This window comes from Bos taurus, chromosome 27, assembly GCF_002263795.3.
Source record: "Bos taurus isolate L1 Dominette 01449 registration number 42190680 breed Hereford chromosome 27, ARS-UCD2.0, whole genome shotgun sequence".
NCBI lineage: Eukaryota > Metazoa > Chordata > Mammalia > Artiodactyla > Bovidae > Bos > Bos taurus.
Genome location: NC_037354.1, coordinates 32,937,325 through 32,960,942, shown reverse-complemented (window position 1 = coordinate 32,960,942; position 23,618 = coordinate 32,937,325).

Below are 23,618 nucleotides of genomic sequence, written 5' to 3'. Positions count from 1 at the left end.
CAGAGAACCAAATGCAGCAGCTCTTAAGGGAACACCACATTCTCAGGCGAGGTTCGGAAGCAGGCAAGACTCTGGGGGCAGAGACAGAGGCAGAGGTTCGGCCCCTCGGTGCTAGGACCAGAGGCTGTGTCACTGGACACCCAGACCAGGAAGGTAGGGAGCTGGGACAGGGCCTGGAAAGGGGGAAAACAAAAAAATAAAAATAGGAAGGAACCATCTGCTTGGCATAAGAAAATGCAGCCTCCAAAGGAACGGGACAGGGACTCCCCTGGTGGTCCAGTGGCTAAGACTTCCCAACCCCAGTGCAGGAGGCTGGGGTTCGATCCCTGGTCAGGGAACCAGATGCCGCATGCCACAACCAGGAGTTTGCACACCACCACTAAAGACCCTGTATACCACAACAAAGGTCGAAGATCCGGAGTGCCAAAACTAAGACCTTTAATTATTTAACAATAATTAAAAGAACAACAAAGGAACAGTTCAATAGTCTCCAGCTACAGTGGGGGTGGCAAAGGAAGGAGCAGACTTGGAGGGAAAATACCTGAGTTTGAGAGCCAATTCTGCCTCTTGGGAACATGGTATCCTTTGAGTCTCAATTTTAACACCTTCTAATGGCCATAACAACATCCCACTTACTACCTCACATGGTGGTTAAAGGACCAATTAAGATAATATATGTGAAATTACTTTCCAAACTCTGCAATGCTATGCAAATGTGAGTTATTATGATGCCTTTCTAGCCAGGTATCTACTCTTTCACTTCCTGGCCCAATGATCTTGGTTCAGTTACTACAGAGGAAGAAGAGAAACACAGGGAACATGGCTTCCCACAGTCACTAAAGAAGCATGACTTAGAACTTGAAGCTGGCTGAGGGGGCGGGGGTGTCTCACTGACCCCTGACTTAGTGAGGAAGCCTGAGGAAACCCTACGGGAGTCTAGGGTCTCTCCCCATGGGTGGGGATGAAGTCCTAGCCTTCAATACTCAAAATCTTGAACACGATAAAACCTCTATGATTAAAGCTTCTTCTAGCCCAAACAGAAATGGGATGGAAACCCCACTGGACCTGAGTCCCTGCCCTTAGGCCTCTGTGGCCCTGGTCACTGTATGGCCATCTACACCAGTGCAGCGAGGAGGGGTCCCAGGGTGCTCCCAGCTGAGGTCTCGCCGCCTGCAGCCTGAGAAGGGAAGGGCGGCCGTCCCGGGGGAGCGGGGTGGTGTCAACAGGTCAGGCCGGGGGACAGCAAATGCCAACTCCACCTCGTGGGGCCTTTCCCCGCAGAAGGAAGAAGTGCGAGGGGAAAGTGGAGGAGAAGGCAGAGGCCATGAGCTGGGGAGTCAAGCAAAGGAGAGTTGAAACAGAGAGAGGAAGTGAGGACAGGAGGAAGAGGTGAGCGGAAGCCAGCGGGCCCAGCAACAATCGGAAGAACAAAGAAGCGGTTCCGGTTCGCAGGCCCCGCTGCCCCCGCCTTAGTCCTGTGGACGGGTTCTCAGCATCTCAGACTCCCCTCCACGCCTCATCCTCCTGGGAGACCGGCAGGCCCTTCCGAGCAGGGCCTGCCTTCCTTGGCAGCAGACAAAAGGCCATTTCTGAGTTGCACAGAAAGACGTGTTACTCTGCCAGCGGGGCCGGGTCAGGGCTGCCGGGCCCAATCCTCGGGCGAGGGGAGCGCGGGCAGAAGGGGGGCTGTCAATCACCGGGAGCCCTCCGTGAAAGGGGCCCCTTGTCAACTTCCCCCGCCTTTGAAGTGCCTGGGATGGAGGTGCTCAATTAAAAGCCCATCAGTCTGTAAGTAAATCAACGCCTATCAGGCTTGTCACATCAAACAAACGATTATTACCACAGCCCGCCCACCCCATTAATCTGGCTGTTCCTTCTTGACGGCTCAGGGTCAGGGCACCGTAAATCCTGTCCTGGATTGTAGCCACCTGGATCGGGATGAAAGCGCTGGCGCCACGAGCTTCGTTCCCAGGGTCTCCTGGAGGATGGAGGAGAGAGGAGAACCCAGGGACAGAAAAGGAGGCAGGGACACGGGGCAACGTGCAGAGGCCTGGAGCCGGACAGAGGGAGACAAACAGAGAGAGGCAAAAAGAAATAGAAGGAGCCAAAAACAGACATGGAGAGAGCGCCCGAGAGAACGGACCCAGGCAGACATCACTGGAAGACACCCAGAGGGGTTGAAATAGGTGCCATAAAAACTCACCCAGAGCGTTAAGAATGAATAGATGCTTCTAGAAGACAAGGAGGCGTCTAGAGGAAACTTCTCAGTCACTGGGTTCTGAGCCTCAGTGTCAGAGAGCGATCAGGATTAGGCTCCTCCCATCCCCAGGGCAGCCCCCGTCGAATGTGGCTCAGCCAAGGGAAGCGGGGTGCTTTGCTGACGGATGGATGCCCTGTAGGGGACATCTCAATATACAGTGACCAGAAGTGGACTTTGTGCAATGAAAGGATCTGAACAGACAAGCTGGGCTGAGTGTCGAGTTCTGATGCTCTGGTGAGCCAGGCCCCCAAGAACCAGTGTCGTTCCAGGGCATTTCTTCCAGGCTCCGTGGGCTGTGTTGTAGACTCTCTCTGCTCCTGAGACCAGGCTCTGGCTTTCCCCGGGGCAGACCCGAAGGAGGAGGCGGGGAGGAAGAGAGGACAGGACAGCTATGTTTTGAGCTTGAAGGAGCCGCGGGGTAGGAGGCGAAGGACTGGGGAGGAGAGAGGAAGGGGGTTAGTGTCCCGGGTGGAGGAACAAGGCCTGCTATGTAAGGGACGGCAAGAACAGTCTTTCCCCAGACGTCTGTTCCAGAAGGTGCCTCGAGGCGTCCCTCACCCTTCCTCGTGATGTTGCCTATCTGAAAAGGGCCAGCATGTGCCTCCCCACTGCTAGAGGAATAATGCCCCAAGGAAAACGGGAGATGGGCGTGGAGCAGGGGAGACTGAGGAGGGGAACTTCCTTCCCTCTCCCCACCACAAAGCTGGATGTTGCTGGTTACTTCTTTTAAAAACATTTTTTAATCTACTTTTAATTGGAGGATAATTGCTTTATGGTGATGACTTCTTACAGGACAAAAAAAGAAAATCCTGAAGAAGGAAACTGGACCTCTGTCTTACCCCCTACACAAAAATCAACTCAAACTGGACTAAGGATTTGAACATGGTACAAACTACTAGGTATAAAATAAATAAGCTGCAAGGAGATATTGTACAGCACAGAGAATATAGGCAATATTTTATAATAACTTTAAATGGAGTGTAAGCTATAAAAATATTGAATAACTACATTGTTCACCTGAAACTAACATAATTTGCAAGTCAACTATACTTCAATAATTAAAAAAAAATTTAAACTTAAGGCCTGAAGCTGTAAAACTCCTAGAAAAATCCTAGGTGGTTAACTCCTTGACATCAGTCTCGGTGATGATTTTCTGGGTTTGACATGGAAAGCAAAGGTAAAAAAGGCAAAACTAAGCAATTGGGAACTACAAACTAAAAAGCTTCTGCACCGCAAAGGCAACCATCAACAAAATGAAAAGACAACCCACAGAATGGGAGAAAAGACTTGCAAATCATATATCTGATAAGGAGTTAATATCCAAAGCATAAAAGAATTCATACAACTCAATAGCAAAAGCTCAAACAATCTTATTAAAAAAAAATGGGCAGCAAAATCGAGTAGACATTTTCCCAAAGAAAACAAATATTCAACAGGTACATGAAAAGGTGCTCGGTATCACTAATCATCAGAGAAGTATAAACCAGAACCACAAGGAAAAGTCATCTTTTAGAGTGGCTGTCATCAAAAAGACAAGAGGTAAATGCTGGCAAGGATGTGGAGAAAAGAGAACCCTTGTGCATGCTCACACGGAATTCAGTTGGTGCAGCTACAATGGAAACAGCATGGAAGTTCCTCAAAAGTTAAAAATAGAACTACCATGTGATCCAGCAATTCTACTTCTGGGTGTATATTCAAAGGAAATGAAAACAGGATCTTCAGCAGATACCTGAACTCCCATGTTCGCTGCAGCCTTTTTCTCCATAGCTGAGACAGGGAAGCAACCTAAGGGTCCATTACTGGATGAATGGATAAAGCAGATACAATATCTATATCTATATATTTATATCTGTAAAATATATAGGTATATTAGCTATAAGATATATAGGTATATATAGAAGATATATGGGCTTACCCAGTGGCTCAGTGGTAAAGAATCCACCTCCCATGAAGAAACTGCAGGAGATGGGGGTTCAATCCCTGAGTGGGGAAGATCCCCTGGAGGAGGGCATGGCAACTCACTCCAGTATTCTTGCCTGGAGAATCCCCATGGACAGAGGAGCCAGGCTACAGTCCATACGGTCACAAAGAGTCAGACACGATTGAAATGACTTAGCACGCATACGTCAGTTACATCTCAATAAAGCTGGATCGGGGGAAAAGAAAATTCTTGAAGATACTCAAGACATTTACAGTCAACCCCATCCTCCCCCAGACTGCATGATAGGAAGTGCTCACTGCATACCCCAAAGGCAGGCCACCACCACTGCAGCCACAGGCTTGGGCCAGTGGGCAGGGTTTCTCTCAAGCCAGCTGCCCATCACTCTACCGTAAACTCTTCCTTCTGTCATCAAGACCCAGCAGTACAGCAGCAAATTCCTTATTCCTTTGAGTTGACAGACATGTTGACCCATTGTAAGTGTCAGTCAGACCATTTGCACAGTTGAGAAATTGGATATAGATACTTTACAGTGTGGGAGAATTGTCTGTCCTTCATATTTTCATTCAATCAACCAAAATGTATTTACCAATTTACAGGTCCTTTTCTAAGTCCCAGGAATATAGCAGTGAATTTGATGGGCAAGGTCAAGGGATATGTGCATGCTTTTTTAAAGAACTGGAGTGTTTGAACTCATCTTTATTTATATTGTCTACCTGATGCAAAGAACTGACTCATTAGAAAAGATGCTGACACTGGGAAAGATTGAAGGCAGGAGGACATGGGGCTGGAAGAGGGTGAGATGGTTGGATGGCATCACTGCCTCGATGGACATGAGTCTGAGCAAGCTGCAGGAGCTGCTGATGGACAGGGAAGCCCGATGTGCTACAGTCCATGGGATTGCAAAGAGTTGGACATGACTGAATGACTGAACTGACTGATGCCCTCATCACATAGGTATTTGCTGAGCATCTACTACGTCTATGTAATGTGGACCACAGGAAGGCAAGGAAGAATCAGAAACTAATTCTGTCCTCCCAGAGGAGAGGTAAGATACACCTCACAAATAAATTGAGTGTATAGTTTAAGGTGTTAGATGCTATAAGCCAAGAAAGGACAGGAAAAAGTTCAGAGAGAAAAGATATTTTATCTAGGTTCCTCCTTTCTTAATGAGGGTCTGGGATGCAGGCACATGTTAACTGTCCCATCATGGCAACTTTCAAATCCTCTCTGTAATATGGTACAGTGTGGGCTTTATTTATTATTTATTGCTGATGTTATTGAAGGTAATGACAACATGGTTGATTGTCATTGTTACTGAGGATACATCATTACACCCTTCTCTAGGAGGCAGGTGTTAAAACACTGGAATTCCATTTCAGGCCTTGTTGGAAGTTGGGTATGGTTGAGAACTCCCAGAAATTGGAGATGTGCCTCTCGCAGGAGGCAGAGTGCTGCAGAGGTTAAGTGAGTGCGCTCTGAAACCAGACTGCAATTCAAAACCTGCCTTCCGAGGCTGGCTCTCATGCTTGCCTGCTGTGAGGCCACGGGCAAATCACTTGAACTCCCTGTGTGTGTTTCCCCATCTGTTAAATTGGGGTGATCACAGTACCGGCCTCATAGGGTTATACGACAATTAAATGCATGTAAAGCATTCACAACAATGCTCGACAGACAGTGTCGTGTATACTCAATAATGCCTGTCATTATTATTGCTCAGCTTCATACAAAGTGGATTCTTGAAGGGACAATCAGCGTGATGCTCGGAGGGCACTTATTCAATTAATGCAACTGTCTTCCTGTATTTAAATATCTCTGAAGGTCATTTATATGAACTTAATTTACAAATTCTTCCTGAGTGCAGCACATGCATTCTAAATATTTGAGTAGGTTTTTTTTTTTTTTTTAACTAAAATGATTTTTGTTCACATTTAATGTAATATATGATACATACAAAAGGGTATAGGTTTGCATCCGGTATGTAAATTTAAAGCATCTGTGTGCTTTCCTATCTGATTTTCTGGTCTGTCCTCCAGAAGTGACCACTATCCTGAATCTCATGTTTATTACCCCTTTGCTTTAAAAAAAAAAAACACCTAAAAAAAAATCAAAGTATAACATACATCACAGTAAACCCCACAAACTTTCAGTGTATAGCCTAATTATTATTTTTTTTAGAAAGTATGCACTTATATAACTACACCTAAATCAAGATATGACCTATTACTGACACTCTAACAGCTTCTCTGACATCTCTTCTCACCCTCTTTCACCATAAGGTAACCACTGTTCTGAATCATGTCACCGGAAATTAATTTTGGAATTATTACGTATATATCCTTATGTCTGGGTTTCCCTTGTGGCTCAGACAATAAAGAATCTGCCTGCAGTGCGGGAGACCCAGATTTGATCCCTGGGTCGGGAAAATCCCCTGGAGAAGGGAATGGTAACCCACTCCAGTATTCCTGCCTGGAGAATCCCATGGACAGAGGAGCCTGGCGGGCTACAGTCCACGGGGTGGCAAAGAGCTGGCCATGACTGAGCCACAGACACTTCCACTTACTTTATCCTTCTGTCTACCTCCTTTCAGTCAGCATTGTATTTGCGAGATTCATCCACGTTCATCTATCCGTACGTATTAGTTGTTCATTCTTCTTCACAGGTTGAGTGATATTCCATTTGTGAATAAACCACTCAGTTTATTCATTCTTTCTACTGTTAATAGACTTTTGTGTTGTGTCCATTTTTTGGTGGTTATAAATAAGGCTGCCGTGAACTTTCCTGCATATGTCTTCTGGCACACGTCTGTACTCATTTCTGTTAGGTGTAAGAGGAGTGTAATTACTGTGTCATAAAGTATGAACACATTATAATAGATACTTCCAAACAACTTTCCCAAGTGGTTGTAGAGTTTATGTGCCGTACCACCGGCACCGTTTGACTTCTAGTTGCTGTACATCCTTGATAGTACTTGGTATTGTTATTTAAGCAAGAATTTTTTAGTCATTTTGGTGAGTGGAGTGGGCTGTTTTTCTTGATCTGTATTTCAGTTGTATCTATTAATTTTGGTGCTTCACTGCTGTTCAGTTCAAAATATTTTCTAATTTCCATATGTATGGCACATATCTCCCAATCTGTGTTTGCCTTTTCTTTTTATTGATGTAGTTTTTGTTGTTTGTTAGACACGATATTTTAATGCACCTTTTTTTTTTTTTTACTTTGATCAATGGGTTATTTAGAAAAGTATATTTCTTAATTTCTGGACATCTGGGGGTTTCCTGTTTAGGTTTCTGTTTTGAGTCTCTTGCTCAGTTTAACTGTCATCAGAGAGTGTATCTGAATGACATTTACCCTTTAAAGTACACACATAGAAGTATAAGAAAAAAATCTCTAAATTGTGGATTGTATTTTCTCCCTTGATTCTGTCAGTTCTTGCTTTATATATTTTGAAGCTATCTTATTATGTGTGTACAAATTTGTAATTCCTATATTTTTCTGTTTTATCAACCCCTTTTTCATTAGGAAATATTATTCAGTAAAACTCCTTGCCTTAAACTCTGCTTCGTCTGATACTTGTCTGGATACACCACCTTTCTTTAGTTGATCTCTGCTGTGAGTATCTTTCTCCATCCATCCTTTTGGTTTCAATATTTTCCAGTTATCTAGTGCTCTGTTAACAAAGCACCTCAAAACCTGGTGGACAAACCAACACCTCTTTTGTCTCTGTCATAGGTTTTTGGGTCAGGAGTTTGGATCGAGCATAGCAGGGATGTCTCATATCTGTTCTACGATGTCTGGAGTTGTGGCTGGGAACACCTGAATGATTGTGGGCTGGAGTTATCTGATGACTTTTTCACTTACTGGCTGGTACTCAGACCAGGATAACTGGAGACTGGGCTCAGTGAGGACTTGATATGTAACTTGGGGTATCCTGGAAGCCTCTGGGCAGTCAGCCTGCTTATATAGTGGCTCAGAGCTCCGAGAGTGAGCATTTCACTGAATAAAGCCAAATTTGCATAGACTTTTATTACCTAGCCTTGAAAAAATCATAGTGTTATTGCTGCCATTATTTATTGATTGAAGGAGTCACAAGCCTGTCCAGACGAGGCAGGGGAGTTAAACCCCCACTTCTTAATGAGAGGAGTGCAAAAGGATTTGTGACTAGGTTTTAAAACTGTCACACAACTTTTCTTCCTGTATTTCTACGTTTTAAGATGTGTTACTTGTGTGTTGCATATGGCTGGATTTTATTTATTTTTATCCAGTCTCACGATTTTTGTTTTCTAATTGGAGACTTTGGTCCATGTATATTTAAAGTAAATATTGATACTAAGGTTTAAACTGATCTTACTGTTTACTTCCTATTTGCTGCATGTGTATTTTATTAAACTTGTTCTCCTTTCTTTCCTCCTTTGGATTAATCATGCATTAAAAAATTATTCAATTTCCTTGTTCCATTAGCTTGTTATTGGTACATTATTTTTATCATTCTCTAATGATTACCCTAGAGATTGCAACATGTACCATTATTTTATTATAACCTACCTTAAATGAGTATTTGTTTCACATCCTGGACAATAAAAGAATCTTACAACACTTTAACTCCATTACCTTCTTTCTGTCTTTTGTTCTATTGTTAACATATATTTAATTCTGTTTATATATTTTGAACCCTCCAGAACACTAGTATTATTGTCTTATATGGTAAATAAATATTAATTTAGATTTGCTCATCCATTTTACATTTTTGGTGTTGTTTATTCATTTGTGCATTATTGCATTTCCATCTAGAAGTATTTACTTTCTGCCTGAAAAATCCTTTTAGTGTTCTATATACTACTAATAAATTCTCTCGGATTTTCATTGCTTGAATATATCTGTAGTATGTCTTCTGAAGATTATTTTCACTGAGCATAGAATTTTAGGTTAGCAATTACTTTCTTTGACCACTTTAAAAATTTCCTTTAACTGTCTTCTACTTCCTGTTTTTTTCTATTGCTTTTAGCTGTCAGCTTTGTTGTTGCTCTTTAGAAAAAAAAATGTGGATTTTCCCCTCCCTCTGGCTACTTTTAAGATCTTTCTCTTTGTCTTTGGTTTTCAGTAATTTTCCTGTGATTATCTAGGAACAGTCTCTGTATTTATCTTGCTTGGAGTTTGTAGAAAATCTTTTTTTCCTTTTTTTTTTCAGATTAAAACATTAAAAACTTTTTCTTATTATTTTATATTGGGATATAGCTGATTAACAGGGCATTTTTAAATCAAATTTTAAAAATTGAGGTAGCATTGGTTTATAATATTATAGAAGTCTCACGTGCGCAGTGTTATATGTCTAATTCTGTATATGCAACAGTGTGCTCACCACCAAAAATTCAGTTTCCATCTGTCACTGTTCAGGTGATCCACTTTACTCATTTCCCCTTCCCTCCCCCTGCCCCTCTGGTCACCGCTACTCTGTTCTCTGTTTATATGTGTTTATACTTGATTTGTTCATGTTAATAATTTTGTTTGTTTAGTATTCGAGTGGAATCACACTGCACCTGTCTTTTTCAGTCTGACTTATCAATACTTCAGTTAGCATAATACCCTCTTTGTGCTAAGTCGCTTCAGTCATGTCTGACTCTGTGCGACCCTATGGACTGTAGCCAGCCAGGCTCCTCTGTCCATGGGATTCTCCAGGCATGAATACTGGAGTGGGTTGCCATTTCCTTCTTCAGGGGATCTTCCTGACCCAGGGATTGAAAGCGTTTCTTATGTCTTTGCGGGAGACCCGGGGTCGATCCCTGGGTCGGGAAGATCCCCTGAAGAAGGAAATGGCAACCCACTCCAGTATTCATGCCTGGAGAATCCCATGGACCGAGGAGCCTGGTAGGCTACAGCCCATGAGGTCACAAAGAGTTGGACACGACTGGGCGACTTCATTTTCACTTTCACTTGCGTCTCCTGCATTGGCAGGCGAGTTCATTCTCAGTACCACCACCTGGAAAGCCCAAGGCATGTGGGATCTTAGTTCCCTGACCAGGGATTGAACCAGGGTCCCGGCACTCAAAGTGCTGAGTCCTAACCACTAGACCCCCAGGGAATTCCTCTATTCAACTCTTCTTTCTTGTTTATTTTTTGGCCCAATTTGTTACAATATCGCTTCTGTTTTATGTTTTGTTATTTTCTCTCTCTGTCTATTTTTTGGCCATGAGGCGTGTGAGATCTTAGCTCCTCAACCAGGGGTTGAACCTGTGCTCCCTGCAATGAAAGGCAAAGTTTTAACCACTGGACCGCCAGGGAAGTCCCTTTTCAGTTCTTAATTTCAGTAATTTTCCTGTTTTCATTTCAAATGTGTTTCCATTTGACTCTTTCCTAAACAGATTCCAGTTCTTGGGTAATATTCTCTATCCTTTCTCTTCCTTTTTTTTTTTTTTTTTGGTGGAATGCATAAATAATAACTATTTCAATTTTCCCATTAGATAACTAATATCTGCACCATTGTTTTTTCTGTTTATTTATTTATGTATTTATTTTTCCTCTTGGTTTTGAGTCATTTGATCCTATGTCTTGCCTGGTTATTATGTTTCTAAGATTCATCTGTGTTGTTGCAAGTAGCTGTAATATACTTCATCTGTCTTTACTAATTTCTAATAGTTCACAATATGACTGGATCACAGTTTGTTTCTTCTGTTTCATTGAAGGTCATTTGGTTTGTAGAATCATTAAAAAAATCATTCACTTTAAGTTTCTTGAAGCCTTTTAAAATAATTAATTCTGCAGTTATTTTGAGCTAGAGAGCCAGCGCGTGCAGTGTGTTTTGACCACGCTGGCAATGGACCCTTTCAGTGATGTAAGTACCAGAATGTGCTATGAATACTATTTCTCCATTATGGTCTTACTCTGTATCCCCAAATAAGCGCAGTAAAACTTCAGAACTGTTTATTTGCAGTTGCATTGGCCACGTGGGCGGGTAGTTGGCTTCACATTGAGGGCGCGGAAATCAGGAGCTGGGCAGGATCAGCTCATTCTCTGCGGGGTGAGATGGAGGCCGCTTGATGGAACCAGGTTTATTTAGTCAGTCTCTTCAAGAGGCCATGAACGAAACTGGAATAAAAACTCAGGAGGCTGGTGTCTGAGCATGCTTCTAGTCTCCTGGGAAGCAATTCCAGCCCCAAAGTTCATGTACATCATCTAAAGTCCTCAAGACAGTTTTTCAAAGTGTCTGAGGGAGACGCTGGGTGTTTTGTTGGAACCTGGCCGTGTGGAGGCCGGATAGGGGGATGGAAAGAACACAGAGCACTTTCAGGCTGATCCGGGTTTGAACCCTACTAGATGCTTACAGCGGAGAAGGCAATGGCACCCCACTCCAGTACTCTTGCTTGGAAAATCCCATGGACAGAGGAGCCTGGTGGGCTGAAGTCCGTGGGGTCGCTAAGAGTCGGACACAACTGAGTGACTTCACTTTCACTTTTCACTTTCATGCATTGGAGAAGGAAATGGCAACCCACTCCAGTGTTCTTGCCTGGAGAGTCCCAGGGACGGGGGAGCCTGTTGGGCTGCTGTCTATGAGGTCGCACAGAGTCGGACATGACTAAAGCGACTTAGCAGCACCAGCAGCAGCAGCAGATGCTTACAGCGATAACTTACTTAGCTTCCTTCTTTGAGTCTCTCATCTCTAAAATGGGCATGCTGGTACCTTTTAAACTGGATTCTTGTGAGAATCTTATGCCAAATTATGTTAAAGATAGGGATTTCCTAAGTGGTACTACTGGTAAAGATGCCACCTGTCATTGCAGGAGACTTGGGTTTGATCCCTGGTTTGGGAAGATCCCCTGGAGAAGGGAATGGCAAACCAGTCCAGTATTCTTGCCTGGACAATTCCATGGACAGAGGAGCCTGGTGGGGTACAATCCGTGGGCTCAAAAAGACACAACTGAAGCAACTTAGCACACACGCATATTAAAGATGACCGGCGTAATGCCTGGAAATAATTTTAAAAAATATTTATTTACTTATTGGCTGTGCTGGGTCTTAGGTGTGGCATGTGGGATCCTCCATCTTCATTGCACCACTTTAGCTGTGGCATGCAAGCTCTTAGTTTCAGCAAGTGGGATCTAGTTCTCTGACCAAGGATTGAACCTGCGCCCCCTTCACTGGGAACATGAAGTCTTAGCCACTGGACCACCAGAGAAGTCCCATGCCTGGCAATATTAGGTGTCCAGTATATGGGGTCGCAAAGAGTCGGACATGACTGAGCGACTGAACTGAACTGAACTGAATAAGGTAGCTCTGTGTCATTGCAGTCACTCATCCTTACTGTCACCATTATTATGCAGGAAAGCTTTGGCCCTGAGCAAGGTTCTAAGACCTCTCAGGGGGCAGGCGATCTTTGCTGCCCTGCTATTCGATTTGGTAAGTTTGTGGTCCTGGGCAATTTCTTAAGTCACCGCTCTTTCCCAAGGCTTGGTCCCTTACAAAGAGGGAAGGAGAAGAGCTCTAACTGATTAGGAATGGGGAAAATCAGATTTAGGCCAAAGCCTTCTATAACAGAGTCAAATGTCTACAAACTGACAATCAAGTTGAAGAGGAAGAGAGGTCATGCCACCATTCGTACAGGGGAAATCCACACATGGCGGAAGATTTTCATGCGATTGGGCTTAAGCCTGTCTTTGAATCCAGCTGATTTTTAAATACACTGACAGCTGATATCCACATAGACTAAGAAGAGAACCAGTTTAGGGAACCTACCTGGTACTAGGGAGATGAACTAATGATGTGCCAATTCAATTTGGTTTTCTGCTCTGGTTCATGGCAGGGGTCCACGGAGCAAGGTTCTGATCAATCATTTTCTAACATCATGCTTGTTCACATGTTGGATCATTTATTCATGAAGCATTTTTATGAAACTTCTCCCATGTGGCCCGCACGCTGTTAGGTGCTGTGGGGAATACAGAAAGATATATATGTGTATATATGTAGAGTGACCTTGAGTTTGGCAAATTCCTTTCTATGGCTTATATATGGGAAAGTAGCTATAAAACATGGAATACAGTGGTGAGGTCATAAGGTCCTAAAAGAAGTACAGATGAGCTTTTCCAGGTGGCCCAGTGATAAAGAATCCACCTGCTAATGTAGGGACACAGGTTCGATCCTTGGTCTTGGAAGATCTCACATGCCACGGAGCAGCTAAGCCTATGTATTACAACTATTAAGCCTGTACTCTAGAACCTGGGAACTGCAGCTACTGAGCCCACTGCACTAAAGCCCATTCTCCACAACAAGAGAAGCCACTGCAGTGAGAAGCCTGCATGCAGCAGCTGGAGAGTTAGCCCCTGCTAGCTGCAGCTAGAGAAAGGCCTGTGCAGCAGTGAAGACCCAGCACAGCCATAAATAAAGAAAAATAAATTAATGAAATGATAATGAAATTATTAAAAATGTGCAGGTTAAATTTTAGAAATGTTCAGAAGAAACAGAGGACATCACCTGTAGGTAGATAGCGTGAGGTCTGTTCTTGTTGCCTTCAATCTCACCCTTCTCCATTTAATTCTGTTTGCCATGGCCACCCTAATCATTCTAAAATACCCTCTTCAGCAAGCCCAGCTTTTTCTTAAAACCCTGAAATGATTTTCTGTTTCCCACTGAACCAATTTCAAAGTCGTTTTCAGATTGTCATATTATCTCTAGCTCTGCAGGTATGATTTATTCCTTCTCCTTGGATAAGGGTTGGAGGGATGGGGGTAATGTCAATTGCCTGGCTATTTTCAGCCTTCCTCATATAGCCTGTGATTTTGGCCTCAGTGTGTCTTCCCTTGGGAATGTTGTCTGTGGGAATCTTTTTTCTTGTTGGTGTCTTGGGTTGTGGAGCGCCCATGGTACAATCCTATGCTTTCCTCCATGTGTTTGTATACCCTAATTAATTAGAGTTTTTACCCTCAAGAGGCAAAGGACTTCCACACTTGGCCTTTGAGCTGTAGCCTGAGCTGAAGAATGGACCATCTGGCTTCTGTTGGTGGATAGATAGCCCAGGTTCTACCAGTTCCTAGTTTCAGGTAGGGAGCCTGGCTCCTGCCTGTGGGCTTTCTGACCTTGACTTGGCATTTGAGCCTCAGCCTCTGTAGCTTGTGTAGCTTGTGTTTTCCTGAAGACCTGGAGGCTTTAGGTGGCTCACTGCCCATTATCTGTATCTCTACCCCCAATCTGACTTCTGACCAAATCCCAGAATGGTGGGCGCTTGTATTCAGTTGCCCATTATCACCTCTATTTGGTTGTCAGGCTTCCCTGGTGGCTCAGCTGGTAAACAATCCGCCTGCAATGCGGAAGACCTGGGTTCGATCCCTGGGTTGGGAAGATCCCCTGGAGAAGGGAACTGGCTACCCACTCCAGTATTCTGGCCTGGAGAATTCCATGGACGATATAGTCTATGGGTTCGAAAAGAGGTGGACACGACTGAGCGACTTTCACTTTCACTGTCATGGCCATCTCAGGTTTAATGAGTTCAGAACTGGAATCCTAATGTGTTAATACATGTTAATACAGAAGGAGAAGAGGGCAAAAGAGGATGAGCTGGTTGGATGGCATCACTGAAATGGACATGAACTTGGGCAAACTCCAGGAGATGGTGAGGGAGAGGGAAGGCTGGCATGCTGCAGTTCATGGGGTCTCAAAGAGTCAAACACGACCTGGCGACTGAACAACAACAGCATTAAAACATCCCAGGAATAAAGGCTTATTGAGTGCCTGTTTCTTAGTGTCACTTTAACAGCTGTGATCTGATTTATGGTGTTAACTATATATACATTAGAGCTATATGGGTCCATACATGACACAGTGTGTGTGTGCATAGACCATAGTTATCTGGGTTGACTCAGATGTACTTTGCTTTAGATACTCTGACAACCTCAAGATTTATAAGAAAGCACTTTTTGGATAACAGCAGTCCTGATGCCAAGAGATCCTTGTTGCATGGTTTGGCCTTACTTATAAAAGAGAGGGCAAGTAATTCTCACAGCTTCCCGTCTGCTCCAGACCCTTGAAAAGTGTACTCCACACTCTACATGCATCAGAATCCCTTGGGGTTCTTGTTAAAAAAGACTGATTTTTGGACACCCCCAAGCTAAACTTTCTAGGTAGGGGCCTAGGGAATAGGACTGACAAAGGAGTATTTTTTGATTGTTATTAAGTAACTTTTACTTTCATTAGAAGAGGGTAGCAAAGACTCCCAGCAGATTACAGAATATAGAAGAAAGTCTTTTCTTGCTGCTTTACAATTCTCTGAAGCAGCATAATCCAGTTGGAACCAGAATCTGTGTTTCTTGTTTCATAGCAGGACTGAAAAGAACTGAATGTCACAGAATGTGAGGTAATCCACCCTAAAATGGCATCCTTCAAATTGTCCAACTTCAAGCAGTCAGTATCCTATTTCTAGTTTTTTTTCAGGCTTACTAACTTGAATATCTCTGTCTTCTACTATTCCTTCACATTATGTGCGATTTTTAAACTTGGTATATAACATGGATCATTTTTCTTTCTCATTTTCATATTAAAACAGTCTGAGCTCTCATTCTTTGATGTATGGATTTTTTTTCACTCTTTTTACTAGCCAGAAAGGCATATTTTTAATGTGTTCTTCAGGTTGTTATTAGTATTATTTTTTAAAATTTTTGGCCCCATTATGTGGCAGTTCCCCAACCAGGGATCAAACCCATGTCCCCTGCAGTGAAAGTGTGGAGTCTTAACCACTGGACCACCAGAGAAGTCCCTTCACGTTATTCTTAAGTGCACTGTGATTTGAGAACCACTGCCTGAATCCGTTTTCTCCTTTGGCAAATCATTTGAAATATTTATGGGAGAGACTATTCCAAAGAGCTCAGGAAAGAGGGGGCTGACTTACAGCCACCCCTTTCCACACTGAGGTTGCCATGAAAGCCAGGGGGACTTGGTTTGGCCACATTCAATGCCTATGTCCATCTTACCGAGTATGGCTTTGGACCCTACTAGAACTTTCCAGAATTACCATTGCTACTTAGGCATTCTTTTCCGTGCTTTTCATGTTGGTCTAACCACGTAAATGTCAGCAGAGGATGATGAACCTTATCATTAAACATTGACCAACTGTCCTGGTTTGCCCCAAATTGAGAGGTTTTGTGGGATACAGGGGTGTCAGTGTCCAAGCCACAGAGGTCCCGGGCCAACTAGGATGAGTTGGTCAGCCTAAGAAATGGGTCCTACAGACCTTATGTGTTGAAACGAATGCTTTAGGAAATAACAGATTTGAAATCCATGCGGGTTATAAAATAAAGGAGCCCAGTGTGGGGTGAAATGTATCCTGGGATTAGTCAGATTTGTGGTAGAGGACTGGGCAGTTCACGACGTTCAAGAGCAGGCAGATCCTCCCACGTAGCCGCCCTGTGGGAGCGGGTGGCCCCTCTTCTTCCAAATCACGCTGGGCTGGCCACAGTGGTGGGAACACCACATCTGGAGTGAGGAAGTTCTGTTTCTGAGCTCTGAGAGGAAGCTGCCGGTCGGACTCGACAATGAGTTGTCTGGTGCCTTGTTCCATGTTCCTGAGTTGTGGTGAGGGCGCCGCGAGCGCCGTGAGGAGGTCAGGGTCAAAAAGAAGATGGCTGCCGGGGTCAATCTCCTTACCGGGCTTGCACATGCAGCCTTGAGCTCATAATCCGCCGGGTCCACCGCGCTCTGCCTTTCACCCGGAGCATTCCTAGCCAGGTTTGGGTGCTCTGGAGTCCTCTTGCCCTATTCCTGTCAGGTATAGGAGAAGGCAGGGGTAGGTGTCTCTTTGCTGTTTCCAGGCACAAGTCCTTCTTCCGTGGGAGCAGGAATTCCTTTACAATCTTCACCTTGTGTGCTGTTTGAGTTTTTCTTCTTGAAAATGGTTTTCTTTTGTATTTTTCCATGGGAAATGTCAACAAGGCTTCTCAGAGTAAACTTGTTTTGTGTGTGTGTGTGTGTGTGTGTGTGTGTGTGTGTGTGTGTGTGTGTGTTTGTGTATGTGTGCATGGGCAGGGTTGTGAATGGGATGGAAAAAGATCCACCACTGATTGGGTGGGCTCTTGATGGCTACTGCTTTACCAGCCATTGCATCATTCAATTCTCAAGACAATCCTGAGGATAGTAAGGATCCTTAAACATGTGTAAGCTGGCACACATATAAGTGGACAGCTTGTAAGTGGCAGAGTCAAATGCAGTTCCTACCTTTGACATCAATGAACTTCTCCACACAAAGGAATCACATTGTTATGTCTATAAAGCTAATGGGAAAGTAGAAATTCTATAAATATTTGGCTGATATGATTGCAGAACCAGCCACTCTGGAAATTCAAGCAAAAGAATGATCTGTGGATATCTGTGTTATTTAGGTTTTTTTCCCTCTATCCAGAGTTACCTTCTGCCTTCGTGGTCTTCCTCACCTTCTCACACACTGGAGACCGTGACAATGGCAGTAACGACCATATGGCTGGCTCTGGTGATGATAAAGGACATTGTCTCCCAACCTAATGAAGCTAGCAAAGGTTTTCGTTTGAACCCAGTGCAACTGTTTTTGTTTCCTTGTTTTCTAGTCCATTCTTTCAAGAGCAGTGTGCATTTTGAAGTTAACATTGTAGACTGATTTTATCTGGGAATTCCCCAGTAGTCCAGTGGTTAGGACTCCAAGCTTCCATTACAGGGGCCATGAGTTCATTCCCTGGCCAGGGGACTAAGCCCCCACATGCTATGCAAGGTGTGGCCAAAAGACCCCCCCCAGAACTCTCTAGACTGCTTTTATCCTTTAAAATCTTGTTTAGAAGTAATTTCACTACACAGAAGCTTGAATTAAACATTTACCTTTCCAGATAAAGAGACTTTCTTTTTGCAAATTCTGCCTGCCAATTTGTATGAGGACCAACCTGTGAAAAAGAGATTTTTTTTTTAAAGCTTTTTCATTTCCTACTTAAAAATGGGCAACCAACCAAGAGTAGCATTTGAGTGTACTGCCTTCTTATCATTTCCCTATAATCAAAAGTGTGTAATATAATTGTGATATGATTCTGATGATGAAACTTTGTATTTTATGTTGTATGTACAATGAGTCTGTTTCTGTGTAGGGGTTTAACTGTGATCCAGCCCTGCTCCTTTCCTCCAAACACCTGATGGTAATAATTCTTCCCTCCTTCTCCATGTTGGGAGACTGGGGAGAGAACACAGTCCCTCTTTCCAGGGTTCTGATGCTCCAGTGGGACGTTGGGACACACTGCCTGTCAGTTTCACAGGGCATTGCTGCCTGTGATTTTCTCTTTGCAGGAAGAGGAACTCTGGTCCCACCCAGGCTCTCCGTCTCCTTAGGCTGTGACCAAGCAGCTTGTAAAGACTGCAAGTCTTTCTCCCGGTGTCAGAAAGTACTTCAGTGGACAGTTTCATCATTTTCATTTTGCTGGTGTCACCTGTTCACTTTCAGGATTTCAGAACAAAGCTCTTTGGGTAATACAGTAAGTGTGGGGAGGAGTAATGACACCAGTTTTTCTTTTTTATAAATATATAAAATAGATTTATTGAGGTATAATTTACCTACCATAAAATTCACCGATTGTTAAGTGTACAATTTGGTGAGTTTAGTAAATTTATAATGCAGCCTTCACTACACTCCATTTATAGAACATTTCTGTCACCCCAGCATCACACTGTGTGACACACCCCAGAGTCTCTCAGCACTCATTTAAAGCCCATCTCCACTCCTGGCCTTAGTCCCAGGCAACCACTCAACTACCTTCTGTTTCCAGAGATTTACCCTCTTTAGAACTATCTTAAAAATTTATAATATTTATTCTTTTCTGTGGGGTCTTTAACATATTTTTTTTGAGATTCATCCATATTGTTGCAGGTAACAATACTTCATTCCTTTTTATTGCAGAATTTATTGATAGGATTTTATTCTATGGCTATACCACATTTTGTTTATCTGTGCATCTGTCGATAGACAGTTGGGTCATTCCCACCTTTTAGCTGTAGTGAGTAATGCTGTTGTGAACATGGGTGCACAAGTATCTCTTTGGGTCCCTGCCTTCACTTCTTTTGAGTGTTATCTCTGCTGCTAACTGCTAAGTCTCTTCAGTCGTGTCCGACTCTGTGCGACCCCACAGACAGCAGCCCAACAGGCTCCCCCATCCCTGGGATTCTCCAGGCAAGAACCCTGGAGTGGGTTGCCATTTCCTTCTCCAATGCATGAAAGTGAAAAGTGAAAGTGAAATCACTCAGTCGTGTCCGACTCTTAGCGACCCCATGGACTGCGGCCCACCAGGCTCCTCCATCGGAGTGTATCTCTAGAAGTGGAATTACTATATCACATTGTAATTCTACTGAATTGTTTGAGGAATTGCCAAATTGCCACCTTTAAAAAAAATTTTTTTTATAGCAGCTGCACCATTTTACATTCCCATCAGCAATGCACAAAGGCTCCAATTTCTCTACGTCCTTGCCAACACTTTTTTATTTTCTTCTTTTTCAAAATTTATTTTATACAGGCCATCCTAATGAGTGTGAAGTGGTTTCTCATTGTGGTTTTGATTTGCATTTCTCTAATGATATTGAACATCTTTTCAAATGCTTATTGGCCATTTGTATATCTTCTTTGGAGAAGTGTCTATTCAAGTCCTTTGCCAACTTTTTAATTGGAGTGTTGGTTTCTTTGTTGTTGACTTGTAGAAATTATTCATATACTCTAAATATCAATCCTTTATCAGATGTATGACTTGCAAATATTTCCATAGGTTTTCTTTTCACTCTGTTGATAGTGTTCTTTGATTGACAAAAATTTAATTTTGATAAAATCCAACTTCTCAATTTTTTCTTTTGTTGGCTGTGTTTCTGATGTCATAGCCAAGAAATCATTGCCAAATCCAGTGTCATGAAGTTTTCCCTCTGTGTTTTCTTCTAAGAGTTTTATATTTTTAGTTCTTTCATGTAGATCTTTCATCTATTTGAGTTAATTTTGCTTTATGGTGTAACGTAAGGGTCCAACTTCATTCTCTTGCACGTGGCTATGTTCCCAGCAATATTTGCTGAAAACTGTTGAGTGGTCTTGGCATCTTGGTTGAAAATCATTTTCCCATATGCTAGGGTTTATTTCTGCGCTCTCTGTTCTATTCCACTGGTCTATTTGTCTGTCTTTACGTTAGTGCCACACTGTTTTCATTATCATAGCTTTGTAATATGTTTTGAAATCAGGATGTGTGAGACCTCCTCCAGCTTTGTTATTCTTTTACAAGATTGTTCTGGCTTTTCAAGTTCCCCTAAGATTCTACATGACTATAAGATGAAGTTTTCCATTTCTGCAGAAACATTGTTGGGATTTCAATAGACTGTCCTAAATCTGTAGATGGCTCTGTGTAGTATTGACGTCTTACCAATATTGTCTTCTAATCCACAAAGAGACATATCTGCCCAATTCTGTGTCTTCTTTAATTGTTTTTAGTAATGTTTTGTAGTGTTTAGTGTACAAGCACTTTGCCTTCTGGTTAAGCTTATTCCTAAGTATTTTATTATTTTTAATATTATTGTAAATGGAATTGTTTTCATTTCTTTTTTAGATTGTTTATTGATAGTGTATGTTAATGCAATGGATTTTTGTATTCCCTTCATAACTTTTAAGACATTGATCCACTATCATTTGACATCTAGGATTTCTTTTGAGAAATTCAACCCATTCTGATTCCCATTTCTTTATATACACCTGCTCCATCCAACCCCACCTTGACCAATGGACTTTTTATGGATTATCTCTTTATTGTTAATGTTTGAAATTTCACAGTGGTGTTCTTAGATGTGAATTTGTTTTCATTCACTATGCTAGTCACTTGGAGAATTCTCATGTTCTCCAGTTCTAGGAAATTTTATTTAATTTTTCCATTCATAATTTCTTTCCCGTGAATTTTCCCTTCTAGTCTATGAAATTCTTATTATTTGGATTCTTATTCTTTGGATTTACAAGTATTTGTATCTTTTCTGCTTTTATTTTCTACTTTATTGCCATTTAGTTATAATTTATGGGCGACTTCTTTCCCTTATAATTTTAATCCTTTTGAATAATGTTATTTTGATGATCAGTTTTAATTTTAAGAGCTCTTTCCTACTTTTGAGTTGTGCATTAGCAGCACTAATACCTTTTTAATAACATCTTGCTTCTGCTTTGTGGATGAAAAATAACCTTTTCTTTCTGAGAATATTATTGCCTTGTCTATTTTCCTTCCAAATTCTTTTCCTTTCTGTTGTATCTTTGCTGAAAGGATTTCCTTAGGGGTCTGATGATCCTTAGCTCTCTGTCCCTGTTTAACTGGAGTTGTTTGTGATGAGGGGGAGGAGGATTGGGTTGCCAAGTGACCTTTTCTACAGCATTCTTTTATTGTCAGTATGTGGAAGTCTTTTTTTTTCCCTACCAGAGAAGTACCATCCAGTCTCCTGCCTCAGAATTCTGTTGATGTGTGTGAGGTTGTACTTGGCTGCTTGCACTTTTGAAATAGAGCAGGAATGGGTAGACAGTCCTTCATATATAAAGAGTAGACTTTCATGGAATTCTCTTATTTTCACCATTTGTCTAGCTCTTGTCCTTTGATGAATCTATCTCCCTGAATTTGTAATCTTCTTGGCTTAATTTTTTTCAGAGAAAGACTTCTAGCTTCCTTGAATAGTAGGAAAGGCAGATGCTTGGCTATTCACATTGGTGAGGAGTCCGGGGAAGTCCATGTGTTCCCAATACAGACTTTCAGTCATTTCCCTTCTTTTCACCCTGACTCCCACATCCTCAGGTTTGTTGGCTGGAAGTTTGTGTGAAAGCTTGGCAATACCACACCACTTTGAATATATTGATTTTGTATTTAAATATCTAGTGAGATGAGTCCCTCCTCACTCTTCTGAATTTTCTTGGCTAGTCTCAGACACTTATTTATATGAGTTTAAAAACTCATGAAAAAGAATCTAAAAAAAGAATATATATTTATTATGTATAACCAAATTGTTTTGCTGTACACCTAGAACTATTAACTGTATTTCAATAAAATTTAAAACAAACAAAATTGCAAAGTATTTCTATAAACTTGTTCAGATCTTTATGTATTCTATAATAATTTGTTGTTGTTGTTTAGTTGCTAAGTCATGTCATGTCTAACTCTTGCCACCCCATGGACTGCAGCCCACCAGGCTCCTCTGTCCATGGGATTTCTCAGGCAAGAATATGGGAGTGGGTTGCCGTTTCCTTCTCCAGGGGATCTTCCTGACCCAGGCATGGAATCTGCATCTCTTACATCTCCTCTATTGGCAGGCAGATTCTTTAACTCTGAGCCACCAGGGAAGCCCGAATAATTTAATTTAGCTTCCCAAATAATTTTGTTGGGGTTCTAATAGAATCTTATTCACTCTTCTATTTCTAGTGACTTGCACAGGGCCTGGATCACATGAAGTTTTCAAAAAAACAAAACAAAACAAAACACCTGTTAAGTGGAAATAAACCTTTGATTCACATGCCTGGACCCTTTCTGTTACACCATCCTGTCTGATTTGTGTTCAGATCACAGAGCCAGCCAGAAGCAGAACCAGAAGTGCTCAGATATCATAACTCACCATCCAGGATTTTTTATACAACACTTGTACCTGAAAAACACTCCTGAGCAGTTATACACAGTCCAGCACAAAGGCCATGCCAGTGTGAATGGAAGGTCATAAGGCCATGGGAGTCAAATTGCTTTAAAATCCCAAAGAAATATCTCTGCCTGGTCAACCCGTCCCACTGGCATCACACGCTTTGGAGTGGAGGAGCAGGACAGACAGGTGATGCCTCCAACCGATGGGTACGTTTACGGTGGGGCAGAAGGAATGTTATCAAGTTTATTTATGGCTTCCCATAGGAGGAGCCATATTTCAATGGCATGAACGTGAGTGCAAAAGTAGGATGGTTTATCTGCCACGTCTGATCCATGTGGAGTTTAAGTCATAAAGTTTATTAGTGTCCCTGATTTAATATGACACATTTCCAGTGCAAATTACTCTGAGATCATCGTGTTCATAAAATATGACAGAAATCTTTTAAGTGTGAGCATAAGTTCTGAATTAATTTAATAACCCAGTCTGGTAAAAGGCATGTGGTTTAAAACACACCATTATGCACTGGACTCCTGCGTTTCTCTTCCACCCATCCCCACTTCTCGTGACATTTTCAGAAAGCCCTTCTTCGTGTCTTGAGTCAGCCAAGCCTCTTCTCAGAACTCAGGGTTTTGCCTTCTCAAAGAGGTTTGGAAGAAGATGTGTTAGCAGGGCCAAGGCAAGGGGCTCTATTCTTCTGTACCCAGCGGCCCTTGAGCACAGCTGCTTTTTGTTTTTAATGGTACCCACCCCAAGGGAATGATTTATTGCCCTCAGTGGGCTGGGAGGTGCGTGAGAGAGCAAGCGGCCAAACCA